The sequence below is a fragment of the Canis lupus genome, chromosome 38 (genome assembly GCF_048164855.1).
Source record: "Canis lupus baileyi chromosome 38, mCanLup2.hap1, whole genome shotgun sequence".
NCBI lineage: Eukaryota > Metazoa > Chordata > Mammalia > Carnivora > Canidae > Canis > Canis lupus.
The window spans coordinates 6192270-6212362 of NC_132875.1; the positions used below are offsets into that span (position 1 = coordinate 6192270).

Below are 20093 nucleotides of genomic sequence, written 5' to 3' on the forward strand. Positions count from 1 at the left end.
GCTCTTTCAGGCACCTCACACATTATTATCACTGAACAAATGCTTATTATTCTTCTTAGCAATGAGGTAACCCGAGATGGACCTTTTCTTCCCTAAAAGGAATCAGGAGTACTTCCAAGTCCCATTTCTGCATCCTAAATGGTATCTTCACCTCAGCAGCTGAAGGATCTTTTTTTCTCTAACCTAGAAGAAGGCAGGAGGCAGAGTGCCTGTCTAGAAAAATGACAAATCAGACATGACATACATACAGACCTATTACTTCTGTCATATTTCTCCTCTTAACTTTTCTCAGCAATTAAGGTTTCCATGAGCCTCCCACTCCTTTTCAAACCCTGCTCGTGAGGCAGTTGTAATTAAATTCCCTTGATTTCCCAATGCTGCTTCTTTGTAAAATAACTTTATCTTAGAAAAGTTCCCTTTCTACATTTCCCCACACACCCTTTCCTGACTTGGACTGTGATGGTGAACAAAATATTTTCCTCCCTCTCTTCCACTCCTAGATTTGGGTTAAGCAATGCATCCTCCAGAAAGTCCTCCCTGAGCACCTACCCCAACCTCATTTTGAAGCCCTCTCTCTAGGCTCCCATAACCCTCCCTATATACTCCTATCATATTTACCACACTGTCTTCCAGTCATCAATGTGTTCATTGTCTCCCACACTTGGCCTGCACACAAAGGGCTGGGTCATGCCTCCTTTGCTTTTCATCCATGAAGCCAGACTTGCCAGTAGAATTCAGAAGGAGGAACACTGCTGTGAGGGCTGCTTATGTACCCTCACAGCAACTATTTTGCTCCCCTTGACAGTAAACTCAGTGTGCTGAAGCTGAATCAAGGATTGCCTTTGTTCCTGCCATGTTAGCATCACAAAGAGAATTTACCTAGAGATGAGCATCATGGAATCTTCTGAAATCATCAAATTATCAAATAACTGTTGGGTACCTGGTCTGGGGCCAGATTGATCAAAGCACTATGGTGGTGGGGAGGTGAGGGAGGTAGTAAGGAAATATATAACTAGGTCTCAGACAATAAGAAACATCTAGTTGGAGATTTTGGAGCAGGGAGGAAAAGGGAGAGAGAGAATCTTAAGCAGGCTCCATGCCCAGTGCAGAGTCTGACATGGGATTCAATTTCACAACCTGAGATCATGACCTGAGCCGAAATCAAGAGTTGAACACTTGAGGCACCTGGGTGGCTCCTTTGGTTAGGTGTCTGACTCTTGATTTCAGCTCTCAGATCATGATCTCAGGGTCCTGGGTTAGATCCCTGTGTCAGGCTCTACACTCAGCAGGGAGTCTGCTTAAGAGTTCTCTCTCTTCCTCTCTTGTCTGCCCCTCCCCCCACCTGCACTCACTTGTGCTTGCTCTCTCTCTTTCTCTCTCTCTCTCTCAAATAAACAAATCTAAAAAAAAAAAAAAGTCAGACGCTTAACCAACTGAGCCACCCAGGCACCTCTATCTAAATGGGCATTTGAATATATTCATATAAAACACTAACTTTACATCAGAGTATATGAGTGTGAATAAATTACAAACACAGTAACAGTGAGAGAAGGAATCCAGACAGGGGGAAAGGGGAGAGTGCAGAGGAAGGAAGAAAGTTGGAAGGGTTTCAAGGCAGCTTTAGAAAAGAAGCTCTATTTGGGTCTTGGAGGAGAGTAGGATCTCAGGAGAGGGGAGAGGAGAGTGTGAAGCCTTTGCAAGGAGCAGCATACACAAAGGTATGGAGGTAGAATCTGAGGAGTCTACTTAGATTTGGGGAATGCATCTAGGAAGAAGGCCCCATGATGAGGAATGATGGGAAGTTAGGTTCCACAGCCAGACCAAATTATCTGGATTTGCCCCCCAATAAAAAGAACCACCTAAGTCACCTACTTCGAAAAGGCCCCATCAAATCCACGTCCTGCACAGGAAATGTGCACTTAGCAAGGAATGTGCAGCATTACCATAACTCAGCCACCACCGATTACTCTTCAAGAGCACCATGTTAACTCTTGGTTAACCAAAGGGTATTTCTCTAGTCTGTGCCCTCCCTAACTCAACCAACCGGTACATTTTGCACCCCCACTGTGCCCTGCCCTCTGTACTGAACTCCCTAAATCAAAAATGAAGGAGACAGAATTCCTAAAGAATGTATTTCATCTTAATTTCCATCTTCCATACTTCTCTCTTCTACCATTTCTTAGGCACAGTATACTTCTACGGGTTCCATCAGGCTCCAGACCTCCTGTAGCCCCCCCTTGTTAAACACATTTTAAACATGCTTGTAGATTTAAAGAGAGGAAAGAAGAAAAACAAGTCAGTAAATAATTGGAGGTGAAATGGTTAAATCTTGAGAGCCTTCCTTGTAATGTTAGATCTTCAGCTATTCTCTCCTCGGTGGTTATGAGTTGGCTCTATCTGCCAGCAAACCGTCTTTGCATCTCCCTCTAAAGAGAAATAAGACATCTCTCTTCTTGACTAAAGGAAGAGTTGAAATCATGGCCATGCCACAACAGCACAGTCCAACTCACCCTTCTGAGCCTGACTTCAACCAGCCCCTGAGCCAGCTCCAAAACAACAGCATGCCTGGTAAACTCTCCCTCTTACCATGCCAGGCCATGTGTCTCTCATCATTCCTCAAATCCCACCCTTTCTGTTGTCCTTTAGGACTCAGAGACAAATAATTAAGTGTTTCCCCTCATCAGATACTGTCTACTCATGAAAGGCTTTGGCCACTTTCCCTGATGGATCACCACCCCCACCCCATTTAGAGATTCTAAATTCTCCTTCACTCCTCACCCATAAACATATGCACCTTTGAACTGTACTTGCTATGAACAGCTTATATTTGAACTCCTCTGTGGCATCCTAAAACCTCTCTGTGTGTCTGATAGCCTTTGGTTTGTGGGGATCTGAGGGGCCAGCCCTGTTGGGGTTGTCCTCATAAGTGGATTGGGACAAGACTACACCAAACAAGGATTCACACCTGATTTTCTCACTTAAGAACAACAGCAAAAACTAACATTTCTAGAGCATTTATAAAATGCTTTCATATTCATCACCTCTTTTTTCTTCAACCTAGCCCTGTGAAGTAGGATTTCCTTCATCCTCTCTGAGTAACGAAATGGACATTAAAGCAGGTGACCAAAGCTTGCCTTTGGTCAAGCAATACGTGGTGCTAGGAAAACTATTTAAGAAGAGATCTATCTAGATCCTTCACCTGGCACTGTAAAACAAAATAAATTTTGGACAGATTAAAGACTTAAAAAATAAAACTATTAATAAAAGGAGAAAATGTAGTTAAAAGATTTGCCTGGTCTCTGGACAATGAAAGATTTTTTTCAGGCATAAAAGCACTGGGAGAAGTCAAAAAAGGAAAAAATTATTCCATCAGTCTACATAAAAACGTAGAACTTTCATATGTCCCAAAGCAAATAAAAAGCTAACAGCCATCTGAGGAGAAACTGCCTGAAAAACAGCCAGGCAGTTGTGGCACAGCCTTGCTTAGGCACCAGCTGGAGCCAGCTCTAGAAAACTAGGACTTTGGCTCAAATGCCGAGGCAAGTTCCAAAGGACCTCACCAGCTCTCTAGTGAAGGGACATTCGAGCAGCCCATGGCCAAACCTGCATAGAAAAAAGACTGAAAGCTCATCCAAAAGTGAATAGTGGTAATGGAATTATGCATTCCTTTTACTTTCTTCTTCATACTTTTCTGTATTTTCTATGTTTTTGCCAAAAGCATCATAATCAGGGAAAAAAAGTTTTCATACTCAGAATAAACAGGGGTTTTATTTTAAAATAAAGACTGAGGTGTCTGGGCGGCTCAGTTGGTTAAGTGTCCAACTCTTGGTTTGGGCTCAGGTCATGATCTCAGGGGTCGTGGGATCAAGCCCTACTCGGCAGGGAGTCTGCTTGAGATTTTCTCCCCTGCCCCTTCTCTCTATCTATCTATCTATCTATCTATCTATCTATCTATCTATCTCTATCTCTATCTCTCTCAAATAAATAAATAAACCTTTCAAAAAATAAGATGATCAAAGGATTTCTGTTTTCCTTAATTGTTCTCAGTCTTATTACCACATATCTTCCCAGAGTGATGGGTCTAATATATTCATGATTTACTTACAGACATTTGAGGTAGGACGTTACTTTCAGAACAGAACTTTAAACTACACACATCCCCACAGAATACTGCTTTTGGTTTGCTTTCTGAGCTCTTTGCTTCCTTCAAGGTTTAGGAGGAACTTTCCAAGTTGCTTCTCATAACAACGGCACTGGAAGGAAGAAGAAGCAGGTTGGGGGTAAGGGAGTTCTCACTTCCTGTCTGCACCACACAGGGTGGGGCAGGGGGCCTACACCACCACATCAGCTGTGATAGGTGATATCGCCACTCGACAAAGACCAATGTTCAGAGTCAAGGACCCTGATACACATCTCGTAAAAGCTGGAAACAGGATTCAGTCCAGGTTGGTTTGGCCCCAAATCTTTGCTAACTCATCTACACCTCACTGCCTTCAATCAAGCTATATTGACATCCTGCATCCCAGCCAATTTGAGGGAATTGAGGGAGTTGATCAATTTGAGGGAGTTGAAATGCCTTCGCATGCAACAGGCAATTCTGCCAAACGTGGACTGAGAGAGTCAAGAGTTTGTGTCCTAACATCAGCCGCGTCAAAGAGCCAGATGTGGGAAATATCAGAAAGGGAGACAGAACGTAAAGACTGCTAACTCTGGGAAACGAACTAGGGGTGGTGGAAGGGGAGGAGGGCGGGGGGTGGGAGTGAATGGGTGACGGGCACTGGGGGTTATTCTGTATGTTAGTAAATTGAACACCAATAAAAAATAAATTAAAAAAAAAAAAAGAGCCAGATGACTTTGAACAAGTTTGGTTTTTCTTCCCATAGAAGCAGTGGCTAGGACTAGTGGTTTCAAAAGGTCTTTCCTACTCTTAAACTCTGACTCCCTAATATTCATTTACATGTGTGAAAATGGTGCTCTCCACAAGCCAGTGCTAGTCATTCTGCCTCAAGGCCAGAGGACTTTAACCAGTTCCCTATGATTGCCTTCCCCAGAACTACTGATGAAGTCCAGCTCATTTACTATGACATTGTTTACTCGCAGAAGACTAAGACCAGCTAAATGCCACTGGAGAAAGAACTAGTTAAATAAGCTAAGACCCAGCCGTACAATGGAATGCAGTACCGACACGAAAAAAAATGGGAGATTTAGCCAAAACTTTCAATGCTTGCTCAGTTTCCAGGATCACACATTCTTATGTTTTTCTCCTTCCTCCCTGGCTGTCCCCCCTCAGTCTCTTTTGCTGATCCTTCCTCCTCTTTCCAACGTCTAAATGTTAGAGGAACCCTGGAATTGGTCCTGGCCTTCTCCCTACATTCTTTGTCTGCATTCAATCTCTGATGCTTCTCAGGGCCCAGGGGTTAAAATATCACCTGATGACACCCAAATTCCTTATCTCCAGTGCTAATATAAGCCATGCCTTCCAGATTCATATATCCTATTGCCTTCTAAATGTTGGCATTGGGGCATAAAATAGGCATCCTGAGCTTAACACATCTGAGCCAGAAAATGGCAATCACCACATTAGCCCCTCCATCTCTATGGCTCCTCATTTGAGTAAATACAAAACATTCACCCATTCAGATCAAGAATCTCAGAATTATTTTGTTTCCTTTCTCTCACACCCCACATTCAGTAGGTTCTATTCCCAGAATATAAATCTGTTAGATCAAGCCACTGTCACCTGCCTCCTGAGTAATACCACATCCACCTGGTCACCCTCAATTCCACTCCTGCCCCTTGACAGTGTTCACCTCACAGCAGCCAGGAGTATCTTTATTTAAAAAATTCATTAGCTATGACCCTCCTGCCCAAACCACCAATAGCTTCATGTGTCACTTAGAATAAAAGCCAAATTCCTTACCACAGTCTTAGGGTCTATGTGCTGTGTCCCCTGCCTGCTTCTGTGACTTCCTCTCCAACTACACCTCATTTTTCCCCAGCCACACCTTCCTGTTCCTCTAACAGGCCAGATACACCTCCCACCCTGTGATCTTTGTCCATGCTCCCACCCTTGTGTGAGGTCACTCTTCTTCTTGTTTAAGGAGGTAAAAGACCTATACTCTGAAAACTATAAAACAATGATGAAAGAAATTGGAGATGACACAAAGAAATGGAAAGATACCCATGCTCATGGATTGGAAGAACAAATATTATTAAAATGTCCCTACTATCTAAAGCAATCTATAGATTAACTGCAATCCCTATCAAAATACCAACAGCATTTTTCACAAAACTAGAACAAATGATCCTAAAATTTGTATAAAACCACAAAAGACCCCCAATAGTTAAAGCAATCTTGAAAAACAAAACTGAAAGCATCACCATCCCAGATTTCAAGTTATACTACAAAGCTGTAGTAATCAAACCAGTATGGTTCTGGTTCAAAACTGACATTGACACATAGATCAATGAAACAAAATAGAGAACCCAGAAATAAATCCATGAGTACATGGTCAATTAATCTTCAACAAAACAGGCAAAAATATGCAAAGGGAAAAGGATGGTCTCTTCAATAAATGCTGTTGGGGAAACTGGTCAGTTACATGCAAAAGAATGAAGCTGAACCACTTTCTTACACCACACACAAAAAGAAATTCAAAATGGATTAAAGACCTAAATCTAAGTCCTGAAACCATGAAAATCCGAGAAGAGAACACAGGTAATAATCTCTCGGACTTCAGCCATAGCAATTTTTTTCTAGATCTGTCTCCTGAGGCAAGGGAAATAAAAACAAACTATTGAGACTATATCAAAATAAAAAGCTTCTGCACAGCAAAGACAACCTATGGAATGGGAGGAGATATTTGCAAATGACATATCTGATAAAGGATTAGTAGCCAGAATATAGGAAGAATTTACACAAATTAAACCAAAAAAACAAATAATCCAATTAAAAAATGGACAGAAGACATGAACAGATATTTTCCCAAAGAAAACAAACAGATGGCCAACAGACCATGACTGAAAAGATGCTCAACATCACTCATCATCAGGAAAATGCAAATCAAAGCTACAAGATGCCACCTTACACCAGTCAGAATGGCTAAAATCAAAAACACAAGAAACAACAAATGTTGGTGAGGATGTGGAGAAAAATGAACACTCATGCAGTGTTGGTGGGAAGGAAAACTGGTGCAGCCATTATGGAAAACTGTATGGATTTTCCTCAAAAAATTAAAAATAGAAATACCCTACAATCCAGTGATGGCACTAGTAGGTATTTACCAAAGAATACAAAAACACTGATTCAAAAGGACACATGCACCCTTATGTTTATAGCAGCACCATCTACAATAGCCAAATTATGGAAGTAGCCCAAGTGCCCATTGATTGATGAATGGATAAGACATGGTGTGTGTGTGTGTGTGTGTGTGTGTGTGTGTAGGAATATTATTTGGTCATTAGAAAAAGAATGAAACCTTACCATTTGCAACACATGAATGAAGCTAGGGAGTATAATGCTAAGTGAAATAAGAGAAAGACTACTCATATACAGAATTTAAGAAACAAAACAAGTGAACAAAGGCGGGGGGGGAAGAGACAAACCAAGAAAATGGAGAAACAGACTCTTAATTATAGAGAATCTGCTAGTTACCAGAAGGAAGGTGGATGAGAGGATGGGAGAAATAGGTGACGGGGATTAAAGATTACTCTTATCATGATGAGCACTGAGTAATGCATGGAAGCGTTGAGTCACTATATTGGAAACCTGAAACTAATATGACACTATATGTTAACTATACTGGAATTAAAATTAAAAACGTAATAAAAAATAAATAAGCATTACATCTAAAACCGTTAAAAAATAAACATACTGGAATTAAAAATATAAATAAAGGTATTAAATAAAGTATTAAATCAAAGCATCCATACTTTTAAAATTTTTCTTCACAACAGTTATCACTACCTAACATTATATTACATAATTTTCATTTACTTGTTTATTTTCTGGTCATGTCCCTAGAATGTTGGGGAGTGAGATCTTGCTTTTCTACTGCTGTACTCTCAGAGCCTGAACAGTAGGAACTGGCCCTTGGTTGGCACTCAAATATTTAAGTTGAAATAATTGATGAATCTACATGCTGTTATAAGACAATCTTCAAGTATATTGTTACATATAAAAGCAACATGCAGATGACATCCAGAATACCTTTGGAAGGACACACAAATTGTAAAAGGTGGGTTGTAAAATGGGGACCAAAGAGTGAGAGTAGGAGAGAAATGTACTCTTTGGTGATCATTTTTTGAACTGTTTGAGTTATTCTCCAGGGGCATGAACTAATTTCAATTAAAAAACAAATCCTTTGTCCTGTCACTTGTGTTGTTCTAATTTGGACCTGTTTTGCTTAGTGATAAAATTCCTCAACTTACCCTCTTGCTCCACCAGGGTCCTCATATTTGTCCAGTTCACTTGATTTCTCTAAATAAAGGTCACCACATCCTCTAAATATTGTTTTGGTTTGGTTTGGTTTTATGGGGTGGGGAGGGATTCCTTATCACCAAGACCAAAGACCAAAGTTTGAGTTCATACAAATATACTATTCCAGCGTGCTCCCAGGCTGGTGGCTCCCTGTGGAAGGGCACCTCTCCACTCCCCTCCCAGGGAAGTTCAGAGCCCTGCTGTCTCCAGGTTAAATCTCACCTTTGCTCCTGGTGACTCCTGGCTGTCCCAGACCGCCAGGCTGCCAGTTCCAGATTGCACCAGTCTCATAATCATGCATCATTGGCTTGCACAAGGTGTTCGTAAAGGACAGCTGAAATGCGCCCTTTGGGAGGAGATGAAGGGGCTGTTTCCTGTCCCACTGCTTGTCCCTGGCCTAGTTTCACAGAACCCAAGATCCAAAGACACAGCTGCCTTGGTTCACAGACGGTAAAACAGAAGCCTAGAGAGTGAAATGCTTGTCCAAGGTTGCACAATGAGTTTAAGAAAGCACCAGGACTAAACTTCAGGCCCAAATCTCTGGTTCCAGACTCTTTCCAGCTAGATCTCCATTCCAGCACCCCTGAGTTAGCCTGTCCCTCAGCTCCACACGTGGTTTTCAGAGGAGTTGAAGCAAAAGGAAGGAGGAAGAGAATGAGTTCACAGCCAGAGAAGTTTCTGGAGGTTCAGAAGGGGCTCTGGTCTCTCGTGGCTTTTACGAGGGCTCAGGGCCAGCCCATGGGCACTCTTGGAAGCTCCAGAAAACACCTTAGCAATCCCAGACCTCAGCCTCTTTCACAGACTCCCACACACATCCTTTCCTTACCACGCTTCACAACCAGGTGTACTTTGACTGCAGGAACCTCTTTCCTCTAAAAAAGAAAAAGAAAGCAAAGCATGGTAAAAGCAGAGCACATTAAATAAGCAACTCTTTGCTTCAGTAATGTATTATCAAAGGGAGGAATGTTCAAGAAAATACCAAGGACACGCGAGTCAATTTTTAATAAATGTATTCATCAGAGGTGACGTGCTCACACTCTTATGGTCAAAATGCATGAGAAGCTTTGGGACGGGTGTGACCGGGACAGAATCAAGAGGCAGCCACCACTGTAGCCTTCATGCAAAGCCTCGAGAAAGTTCATCATCTTCGGGGCTTTCCCAGGCAGGACAGGAGGCGATGGTCTCATGCAATCCGGCATTAGGGGCAGAGAGATTGCCTGCATGGCACACATTTTGTGTGGCCATGCTGGAGGTCTGAATTCACGCAGCTGTGTCCCAGCCTTATCAAACACATCCTTGGACTGTTCAGTCCGGGAACCTCATCCGCTGGTCTTGCTGTCCTTAGGGATCTGAGCAGCTTCCCTCTGAGGACCTTAGTTATGTAGTTCTTTTGGAAATCTTCTGAGACTGGCTCTAACCCCTGACAGTACTCAAACAGCTATTAATAATAAACCATATTCTAACTTGCCAGCAAATCAGTAATTATTACTGCAGTTGCTATTTCTTCGGGGAAACTTTCATGAGTGTACCATTTTGTATTCCTGTTATACATTCTATTAGTAGCTCAGAACCATTACAAAATCGCAGGAAAATAATAGTTGCTACCTTTTGTTAAATACTTTCCTGGATGCTGGGTGCCCGTGTGTGTGGCCTGAATATTTCCTTTATGCTCAAACCCAGTTCAGGAATATAATGTGATTACCTACATTTTACACCTAACAAAAATGAAGACAAAGTCAAGAAGTTGCCAAACAGCTGAGAGTCGTGTACACCTCACTCCATATTTTATCTTTTTTTTTTTTTTAGATTTTATTTATTTATTCATAAGAGACACAGAGAGAGAAAGAGGCAGAGACACAGGCAGAGGGAGAAGCAGGCTCCATGCAGGGACTCCAATGCAGGACTCAATCCCGGGTCTCCAGGATCACGCCCTGGGCCAAAGGCAGGTGCTAAACCTCTGAGCCACCCAAGGACCCGTATTTTATCTTTTTTTATTAAAGATTTTTATGTATTTGACAGAGAGGGAGAGAGAGAGCACAAGCAGGGGGAGCAGTGGGCAGATGGAGAGGGAGAAGAAGGCTTCCTGTCAAGCTGGGAGCCCAACGAGGGGCCCCTGGGATCAAGACCTGAGCCAAAGGCAGATGTTTAACTGAATGAGCCACCCAGGTGCCCCTGGAGCTCACACTTTAACCACCAAATTATAATGCCTCTCATCATTGAGTGTCTAGATGTCCATGGGATACTAATTGGCATCATGAAAGAAGTGATTCTTCTGTGGCCTCTACATCTGCCCTTTCTACTACTTAACCAAAGGGGTGGCAGTAAGCTCTAGATTAGCTTCACGCGACTGCAGCCAGGCATGCAAAGACAACCCCCCTTCAACAAAGCACTGCAGAGCTTTTATATGGAACACCACAGAAAACAGTAGGTCAGATCATTCATTCCCTGAAAAAAACCTTTATGACATCACACTTTATAACACATACTATTAACTGGCAATGTAATGCCATTCACTTAATTTCCCCTAACAAGAGTGATTCAGGCCTACTATGAGCTAGATATCATGTGAATAGGTCTATATTCATATAAGGAATTATACATATTCATATAATGAGTTGGTCCCTGGGTCCCAAGACACTCTCAGTCTAGTGAGAAAAATGTATAATTGTACATTATAAGGAGAATTGTCATAAAAGTACAAAGCCCAAGAAAGCCTAGGATAATTCTGTCTGGAAGAATCTGAAGAGGCCCAGTCTTCACACTGGGTGTGCAATTTAAACTGGGTCCTGAGGAGTGAGCAGGAGCTCACAAAGCCGCGAGAGGATGAGAAAGAGAATCCAAAGGGTAAATAATGTAGAGAGGCCTGGCACACTGCAAGTGCCAGCAGGTGCCAGCGAGCACCTATGTGGCTAGGAGGTAGCAAATGAGCTGGGGAAGGGAGGTTGGGTCAGGTCCTGAGGGTCTGGGACACGATCTGTACACAGGACAACGGTGAGCCATTAAAAGTTTGTGAGCAGGGGAGCAGAGCAATTAGAAGGCTTTCCTGACAAAGAAAGATCACTCTGGAGGCTATGTGGACAGCAGATTAATAGGTATCTGGGTCTGGGTAGATTTTGTGGCCTTGAATATTTAACTAAATGAATTTCCTAAACATGGAAAATATGATACATTTTAATGCCTTTCTGTCTCTCTCTCTCTATGGCAACTAATCTTAATTATCTCAGAATTCTGAGTTCAAGAAGATACCTCACCTGTTTACCTTCAAAGGGAACAAGTCAAGGGTTTACTCTGAGTATTAAATGTGCATTTTTATAGGTCTAAGTCTTAATTAAATAGCGGCCAAACCCAGATGCAGGTTACTGAAAGTGTCAATACCTGGAATGATAAGGGGAAAAATATTTTAGAAGTCTCCGCGTTATTATTAAAAGAACAGAAAATTCCTGTTAAAAGCCAACTTATTGTACCCTGCTGTCTATTCAGGCTGCCGTAACAAAATGCTGCAGCCCGGGTGTCTTATAAACAACAGATATTTACTTCTCACAGTTCTGGGAGCTGGAATCCCCATTTAAGGTGCTGGTATGGTTGGGTGAGGAATTTGAACTGGGTCCTGAAGAGTGAGGGTCTCTTTTTTGGGGTCTCGAACTTCTCGTATCCTCACAGGGCAGAGGGGATGGGGAGCTCTCTGGGGCCTCCGTGATGAGGCATTAATCCCATTCATGAGGCTTCACCCTCATGACCTAATCACCTCCCAATGTCCTCACCTCCTGATACCATCACATTGACCTTTAAGGTTCAACCATAACATGGGTTCCACTTACTACATGTAAATTCATGCCCCTCCTGTTCTCAGAGCACCTTTCCCTGTTACAAGGAAAGTCTGTGGAGGAAATACGATCCAGTCTATCCCCTTGTCCCTCTGCACCTGCCACCTCCCACCACCTCCCCATCCCCCACCACATATATGGGCAGACACCCAACACCCAGCACCGGTGCTGTAACCCAATTCTGCCATTAGGGTTTAGCCGACACCAAAAGTTTAAACAGAGTCATCCCCAAAGCACAAAACCCGGGGTAACCAACCAGGACAGCAGGACAAGTGGAAAAGGAAGCAATCTCAGTAGGATCCAACCAAAGGGGTGGACCCAGCACCATATATAGATTAGCCTTTGCAGCCGGTGGGTCATGTTTTCATTCAGAGATCTGGCCCGGGCTCTGGGAATGTTGAGAAATCAGAGGCTGCGCCTCTCCTCAAGAAACATCTATCTCTTTCGATGCTTCCTGCGATTCTATAACTGCTTGAGTTGTTCCGACGGGGAAACTGAGGTTCAGAGATGCTAATGCGCTTTCAAGACCAATGACACACGTGGGAGGAGATTGGGAATGAGACCATCCGAGCAGGGTAGAGGTGAGCATGGAGCCACCAACCCTGAGCACGAGCTCAGGAGAGCACATGTCATAAAAGATGTCCCCAAGTCTCGGGGCCAAGTTTACACGCAGGGAGCCCAGATGAGGGGGCTGCCCACTGCCTTGGCAGGAAGCAGTGCAAACCATCATGTTCCCCCAAAGACCGTCTTGGCACTGAAAGCGCATATGTGTGACACACACACACACACACACACACACAGATTGACTTCCTAACTACAATCAAGATTTTTAAGAAGCAGTGTACACAGTGGTAAGAAAGTGTGCAACCTCTTGAGACCCCAAGACCTGGGTTCAAATCTCAGCTCTGCTGCTGCTTAACAACTGGGCAAGCCGCTCAGCCTTGCCATGTGTTAATAATCCTCGTCTCAGGGGGCTGCTGTGGGAATTATGTAAGAGAGAATGTATGGAATGTGCCAGCATAGGGCCTGGCACTCCGTGACAATCAGTACAAGTGAGCTGTGACAACTCAAACTCCATAAGCTCCAAAATAAAAACATCATCTGTTGTCACAAGCAGATTCTTCTGCACCTGGATTCTTTATCTGTGCAATTTCCACCCACTTGCCCAAATCAAGTGCCGCTCTTGGCTCCATTTCTCACGGGGCCACCCTTCTGCCTCTCCCAGCCACCTTCACCAGCACAGCTAACGCTGCCGGCCCGATTCCATGTGCGCAGATACGAGGCTAAGCACCTAGAAGACCTTTAATTGGGCAGAGAAACCCTTAGGAGGAAGCTACCATTATTGTCATTATTTTGCATTTGAAGAAATTGAGATTTGGGTGAAGACACCTGCACCAGGGGCACCTCGCGGGGTACAGTGGGTTAAGCCTCCGACTCTGGCTCGGGTCACTATCTCAGGGTCTTGAGATCCAGCCCTGCCTGGCTCCCGGCTCTGCTGGGGAGTGGGTTTCTTCTCCCTCTCCGGCTCCCTCTGCTCCTCCCCCTGCTCATGCACTGTCTCTCTCTCAAATAAATAAATAAATCTTAAAAAAAAAAAAACTTGCCCAAGGTCATACAGCTATTTAGTGAGAGAGCTCAAATTCTATAGACAGTCTCATTCCAAAGCCCAGATGCTGAAACCTTCCGCAGTACTTATTGCCTCTCAGCCAACCAGGCACTACCTAAGTCCTGTGGATTCTCTGCTCTTGTTTCTCTAGAATCTACTCCCTGTCGCTGGCCTGCAAGCACAGGGGCTCTGCTGAAGTGCAGGGAGCACTGTAGGCTTCAGGAAGGTGGTAGGGGGCCACGATGTTGGGGCGGGGGTGGGGGGAGTGCTCTGAATGCCAGGCCGATGGGGCACTTGACCAACACAGTCTCTGGGCCTGAGAAAGGGTGTTGCTCAGCTGGGAGCTGCCCCAGCGGGCAGGGTGGGCAGGAGGCATCGAGGCCAGGGAGGAGCTGAGTCCATCAGTCTAGGTGTGAGATACAGAGGGCCTGAAGCGAGGGGGTGGGGTGGGAATGGAAAGGCTGCATGCGACAGACATTACCTCACCAGGCACAAATACTCCCGAGGCTGGAACTTGGTTTAATAATTCTGTTACTAGGGCAACAGCAAAAGAATCTCTCTCAGAGAGAACCCAGCGTGGCCCGTTTTTGCACAGAAGAGTGGCAGCTGTAGGCTGAGAGAGAAGGGGCGAAGGCGAGTGGCCAGATGACGCAGCAGGACGCACGCACCAGGATTTTCTCAGAGGCATTTTTCTGACCTTTCATCCTCTCTGGCTTGGGGAGTGGAAAGCCGTTTGTCTGAAGCAAGCTCTCCAGGAAGGTAGATAGCACGCTCCGTGAAACAGGGGCTATTTACACCCCATGACAGGTTAGTGATCCTGCCCCTGACCCTCGGATACTCGGGGTCTCTTCGAGCAGGGCTCAGACTGAGAGTCAGCCTGGTGATGGGGGCAAAAGCATTTATCATAAAGTCAACCGGTCCCTCAACTATCTGCTTTCCCCCAACTTGGTATCAATGGGACCATAGACAGGCCGGAGAGGTAACTTCTTCAATCTGTCCAGGAAGTAAGGCTCTAGGAAGACCCTGCCATGGGAGCAGGTTTGTGGGCAAAACCCATAGTAGAGTAAGCTTTCTTCCCGGGAGCTCCCCAGGCCTCCCCCCATTTGTCCTGGGAATATCACCATGACGCACCCATATCACTCCATGTACCTCTGACAGCCGGCCCTTCCAAAACACTAAGAGCCTTTCAAAGACACCAGAAACACTGTGTGAGACTCAGAAACCTTCTCACCCACCTTTCTCAGGATTAATGGTCTCCCTTCTGATCTCCACACCAGATGCCAAGAGGGCCCCTCTCCATGGCATCCAGTGCGGGAACTCTGACGTTGCCCTAGGCACTTGTGCTCCAAGTTTCTACCTCCCACATGACATATTGTCTTGAAAATCTGTCCACTAGGAATGCTGAAGGAGAGAAGGACTCAACTCCCTTCTGTCCTCCCCCTAACTTCCCAGAGCCTCTGTGAGGTACGGATTGCTCTTGAGACACCACAAAAGGCCAACACTGCTTTAGAATTTCAGTGTCCAAGGTTGCTCTGAAGGGCAGGCCGGGGGGCAGGGTCACCATGCTGGATTACAGAGACATTTCCACTAGAGTGGTTCGGCACCATCTGGGGCTTTGGCAAGTATGAAATGCCCATCGGCCTGTTCAATGGATAGAGCATGTTCCAGATTGTCTTGGAAGGAACTCCTCCTTACATAGTGGCTACCCAGGAACCGGAGTCACCTCAGGCATCGACAAGTCAACTGTTGCTTGGCTGTGCCACTCACTCGTTCAGTGAGGTTAGGAAAGTTGTTTTTCCTTTTAGCTTCCTTGCCTGCAAAAGGAAAATTATACAAAACAATCTCAAAGGTTGACGTAAGACATTACAGTTAAAAAGTGGGACGCCTGAGTGGCTCAGTGGTTGAGCGTCTGCCTTTGACTCAGGGCGTGATCCCTGGGTCCTGGGATGGAGTCCCGCATCGGGCTCCCCGCAGGGAGCCTGCTTCTCCCTCTGCCTGTGTCTCTGACTCTCTCTGTGTGTCTCTCATGAATAAATAAGTAAAATCTTTAAAATAAAATAAAGTTACCTACCGTTGTCTTTTAAAAGATGAGGAACCCCCAGTGTAAATAGATCACATATCAGTGGTTTGACCTGGCCTGAAGTTCATGTACCCTTTAGCACCTAGGAGGGGACAATTTACTCCTTGGAGCCTGTAAAAAACAATAAGGAACATTTTGGAGCATTTGCATATATGGTGGTACAGCTCAGTAACTAAGAACGTGCCCTCAGAAGTGAAGCTTTCGCCAAATCCTGCCTTCATCACCCACCCATCAGCTCTGTAACAACCTTGGACAGATGGCACCTCTTAGAGCATCTTTTTCTTCACTTATAAGATGGGGTCATGCCACAGGACTCACTGCGTTGCTGGGAGGATCACATGTCTGGCAGGGTGAATATAAATGGTAGATATTGTGCTGTATTAAATCACATTCAATCTTTATAACAACCCTGAAGAAGCAATTACTTGGCATCCCTATTTTATCAAAAAGGAAACATGCCCCCTAAAGCTTAAGTGCTTGCCCAGAGTCACTCAGTGAGAGTCACTCTGAAGCTCATACGACACCACCGCTGTCCCTCCCGTGCTGAAAGAGAGCCCAGTGTTCTCCTCCCAAATCAATGGGCTTGGGCAGTCACAATGCGAGTTTCGGGCATAATGACCACTGCACGAGCCTAGCCATGGGCAACAGTATATAGAAGTTTGTTAGAAGCTGAGAATGTGATCCAATCCCCCCAAAATGGTATGAAATTTCAAGGCTTCCCTTGGATTCCTTGGGGTAATGAATGCTACCGAAATGTATAATGTGGAAGCAGCCTGAAAACATGGGCATCCCTGGGAAAGAGGGGGACTGGAGCGATTTCCTCCAGCCTGCACTGTGTAAGGGTCCATCTCCTGAGCAGGACTCGGGTGGCCTGAAGGGAAAAGGCAAAAATCGTTCATTCTAGCTGGTACCAAACAGACTCAAGGCTCATGGATAGATGATAGATAGATGATAGATGATAGATAGATAATAGATGATAGATAGATAGATGATAAATAATAGATGATAGATGATAGATAAGATGATAGATAGATGATAGATGGTAAATAGATGATAGATGACAGATGATGATGATGATAGATATATGATAGATAAAGATGATGATAGATAGATAGATAGATAGATAGATAGATAGATAGATGATAGATAGATAGATAGATAGATAGATAGATAGATAGATGATAGATAGATAGATAGATAGATAGATAGAAAGGTGATAGACAGATATATTTGGCCCTTAGGCCCCAGGCTTCCTGACATATTTTAGGACTTCTTTTCCCTTCCAGGCCACCCTTCCTGTTCCTTTATATCTGCTTCCCGTGGGACTTGCCCCAAACCCCATACCCACTGAGACAGCCCTGCTGAAAGCAACACAAACAGTGTCTGGAGTGAACTGGGTGTCATAAGCAGCTCCTACATCAAAGTCCTTGAAATTCTAACATTCCTTAGACCAGCACCCACTAAATTCCTGGCCCGGGAAGCAGATCGAGGTTCTGAGTCACGTGCTCCCAGGTTGCTAACCCCACTTAGGGTCCTGAGCTGAACACATGAGCAGTTTTAACTTAATAAAATGGCACAGGGGTTTCCTTCTAGGTCTCTCCCAAGCAGAACTCTATTCCCCCTGGCCTGTGCGTATGCATCTGGGAGGAATATCTATGCTACGTGTATGGACTGCTCACACTGTTCCAGGCACTGTGTAGTTGCTTGAATCTCTGTCCCTAGGGATTGGGTCTTAAGGCTTAAGCCTCTATCCTCCCCTGCACAGATGGGTCTTGACAGATCTGGGGTGGGCCGTGGGGTGGCCTTCAGGGAACATCCTGCTTTGTTTTCTAGAAAGGATATCCAGGCCCTGGGAGGGACAGAAACCGAGTGCCTCGGTCGCATCCACTTCGCCCCACCTCACCCTGCCCTTTCCTCTTATAACATCGGGGACTTTCGGATCACGAGAGGCCGAGGGGAGGCACGCTGGCACTGACAAGGGATCGTTAAGCAGGGAAGGCAGTGACTCCATCAGATACACCTAAAAATAGAAGCCAGCCCAGGACCGGCCCAGGACCAGCCCCAGCCAGTGGCTTGGTACTGACACCAGGGTCCGCAGCATGCGCGCTTGATCCGCACCTGTGCTATGGGAGGACGGTCACTCCAGCCACCTCGGGGGCAGAGGTGGGCCTATGAAGCAGCTGTAAACACTAAGGTGTTCAGCTGCTGCTGAAGCTGCACCAGTGGCTCACCGGGGAGAGCAATTCTGTTTCTGCAGCCACCTGACCAAGTGGGGCCACACGGTGTAGTCAGATGGAATAGGAAGGCGCTCCTTTCCACCCGCCCCTAGTGGCTCACAGTGGTGTCTGGAACCTTCCCATCTCTGTAGGAGTTTGGAAACCTGGAGGAGAGCTGGAAATTCTCTAGTTCACCTCTCTTAATATATAGATGAGAAAACTAAAACCCAGAGATGTTAAGCAACTCCGCCAAGGGCAAACAGCCTCCTCCAGAACTGCCCAAAGCAGGATCCCTGAAATAAGAGACCTGTAGATGTTCCTTGAAGATAAATTCTTTTAAAGGCTCTGAGATCATGGGCAGCCCGGGTGGCTCAGCGGTTTAGGGCCGCCTTCAGCCCAGGGCCTGATCCTGGAGACCCGGGATCGAGTCCCGCGTCGGGCTCCTGCATGGAGCCTGCTTCTCCCTCTACCTGTGTCTCTGCCTCTCTCTCTCTCTGTGTCTCTCATGAATAAATAAATGAAATCTTTAAAAAAAATAAAAATAAAGGCTCTGAGATCAAGTAGTCAGGAAAGGCTACATTCTCTCTTCTCCTTTGTCTAGTCCAGTCATTTTCTATTCAGCAAATAACATACTCAGGTCTCAAAATGAGGAATGCATTTTAGAGATCTGGTCTACCCTGGCAAAGCTGAAGCCAGCCTGTGGGGTCTACAGGCCTCAGGACCACAAAACACGCAGCTACCTCAGGCCAAAGGACTGTTCCTCGACGTTAACCATTTGCTAAATGGTTTGCTAAAAATGCCAATGCTCCAAGAAAGAGACAGAGCTGACTGGTATCACCAATAACTTTGGTGTTTTTCATGTGTCTGAGGCTTTTCTAAGTGAGAGCACTTGCCATCCTAAGGCCAAGCAGCTAAGCTTGAGCCAGAGGCTGCTGTCTTGGGAAAATTCCTCCCCGCCAGGAAGCTAGAAACTAAATGGGTAAACAGGGAAACATGGGCTCCCCTGGAAGAGTCAGAAAGAGGGAGAGAGAGCTATAAAAGAAAAGGTGAAAAGTCAGGAAAAAATCACCCCATAAGCTTTGGCAAACCAGTGAGCGATCAGATCTCACCAGAAGGAAACAGAGAGCAAGCCCAGCCCACTGGGAATGCAGCGTCCCCACCACATCCCCTGCCCTCTCCCCTCCAGGCCACACCCTCCACTTCTACTTGCTGGGGACCAGATGGGGGGATGGGGGAGGTGGAGAGGAGGGGTCCCGCATCACTCTGGAAATTAATTCTTCCCCATAGCCTTCATGGGCCAAACCCTTCTCCAGGCAATCCTGTAAGATCTAGCAAGGACCTTTTTTTCTTTTTTTTTTTAATTATAAGGAAAGGGTGGCTCCTCTATCAATAAAGTCCTGTTTCAATTAGTACAACTATCCTTTGGGTCATTATTTTAAGTGTTTGAAATTTCTACTTAACTAAGGTCACTTTCAATTTGGTAAACACCCCTAAGTCATCATCTTAATTCACGGCCAGTCACCCTAGGAATGCTGAGTAAGTAAACATAATCAAGCATTAGCTAACCAGCCACAAATCCACTTGAGTTTATTAATTTCTCTCTTGGCAGAGAAGCAAGAAAGGGAACAAACCACCAGAGACATTCACGCATCATTCATTCAATAAATATTTATTACATACCAGGTGCCAGGCACTGTGCTGAGCTAAATATAGGTTGCGTTCTTTTATTAACATTCACAGCTAGGTTATATATGAAATCCTATTTTCCCCCAAGTGTAAATCTTAATTCCTGAAGTGTTTTTCTTCATTTCTGCCCAGGGTCCCTTCCTCCATGGAGTAGATGATACATCCTAACTCCCAAGCTTCCAGGCTCTCTCTCCTTCCCTCC

General features: G+C 45.0%; 1 long non-coding RNA gene across 31 annotated transcripts in view; it reads right to left on the reverse strand.

The window, feature by feature from the left end:
* Nucleotides 1–20093, reverse strand: part of LOC140626990 (uncharacterized) — a 70468-nt gene that overhangs the window by 42995 nt on the left and 7380 nt on the right. For 22 of the 31 annotated variants that reach the window (XR_012025959.1, XR_012025963.1, XR_012025938.1 and 19 more), the window contains exons 2-6: nucleotides 15981–16100; nucleotides 15145–15723; nucleotides 14391–14786; nucleotides 9306–9351; nucleotides 4106–4253 (exon numbers count right to left, since the gene is read on the reverse strand). This is a non-coding gene — a long non-coding RNA (uncharacterized lncRNA). Of the gene's footprint in view, nucleotides 1–4105; nucleotides 4254–8701; nucleotides 8826–9305; nucleotides 9352–14390; nucleotides 14787–15144; nucleotides 15724–15980; nucleotides 16101–16217; nucleotides 16332–20093 lie in introns of all 31 variants that reach the window. The other 9 variants (XR_012025966.1, XR_012025964.1, XR_012025957.1 and 6 more) reach the window with 8 other exon arrangements.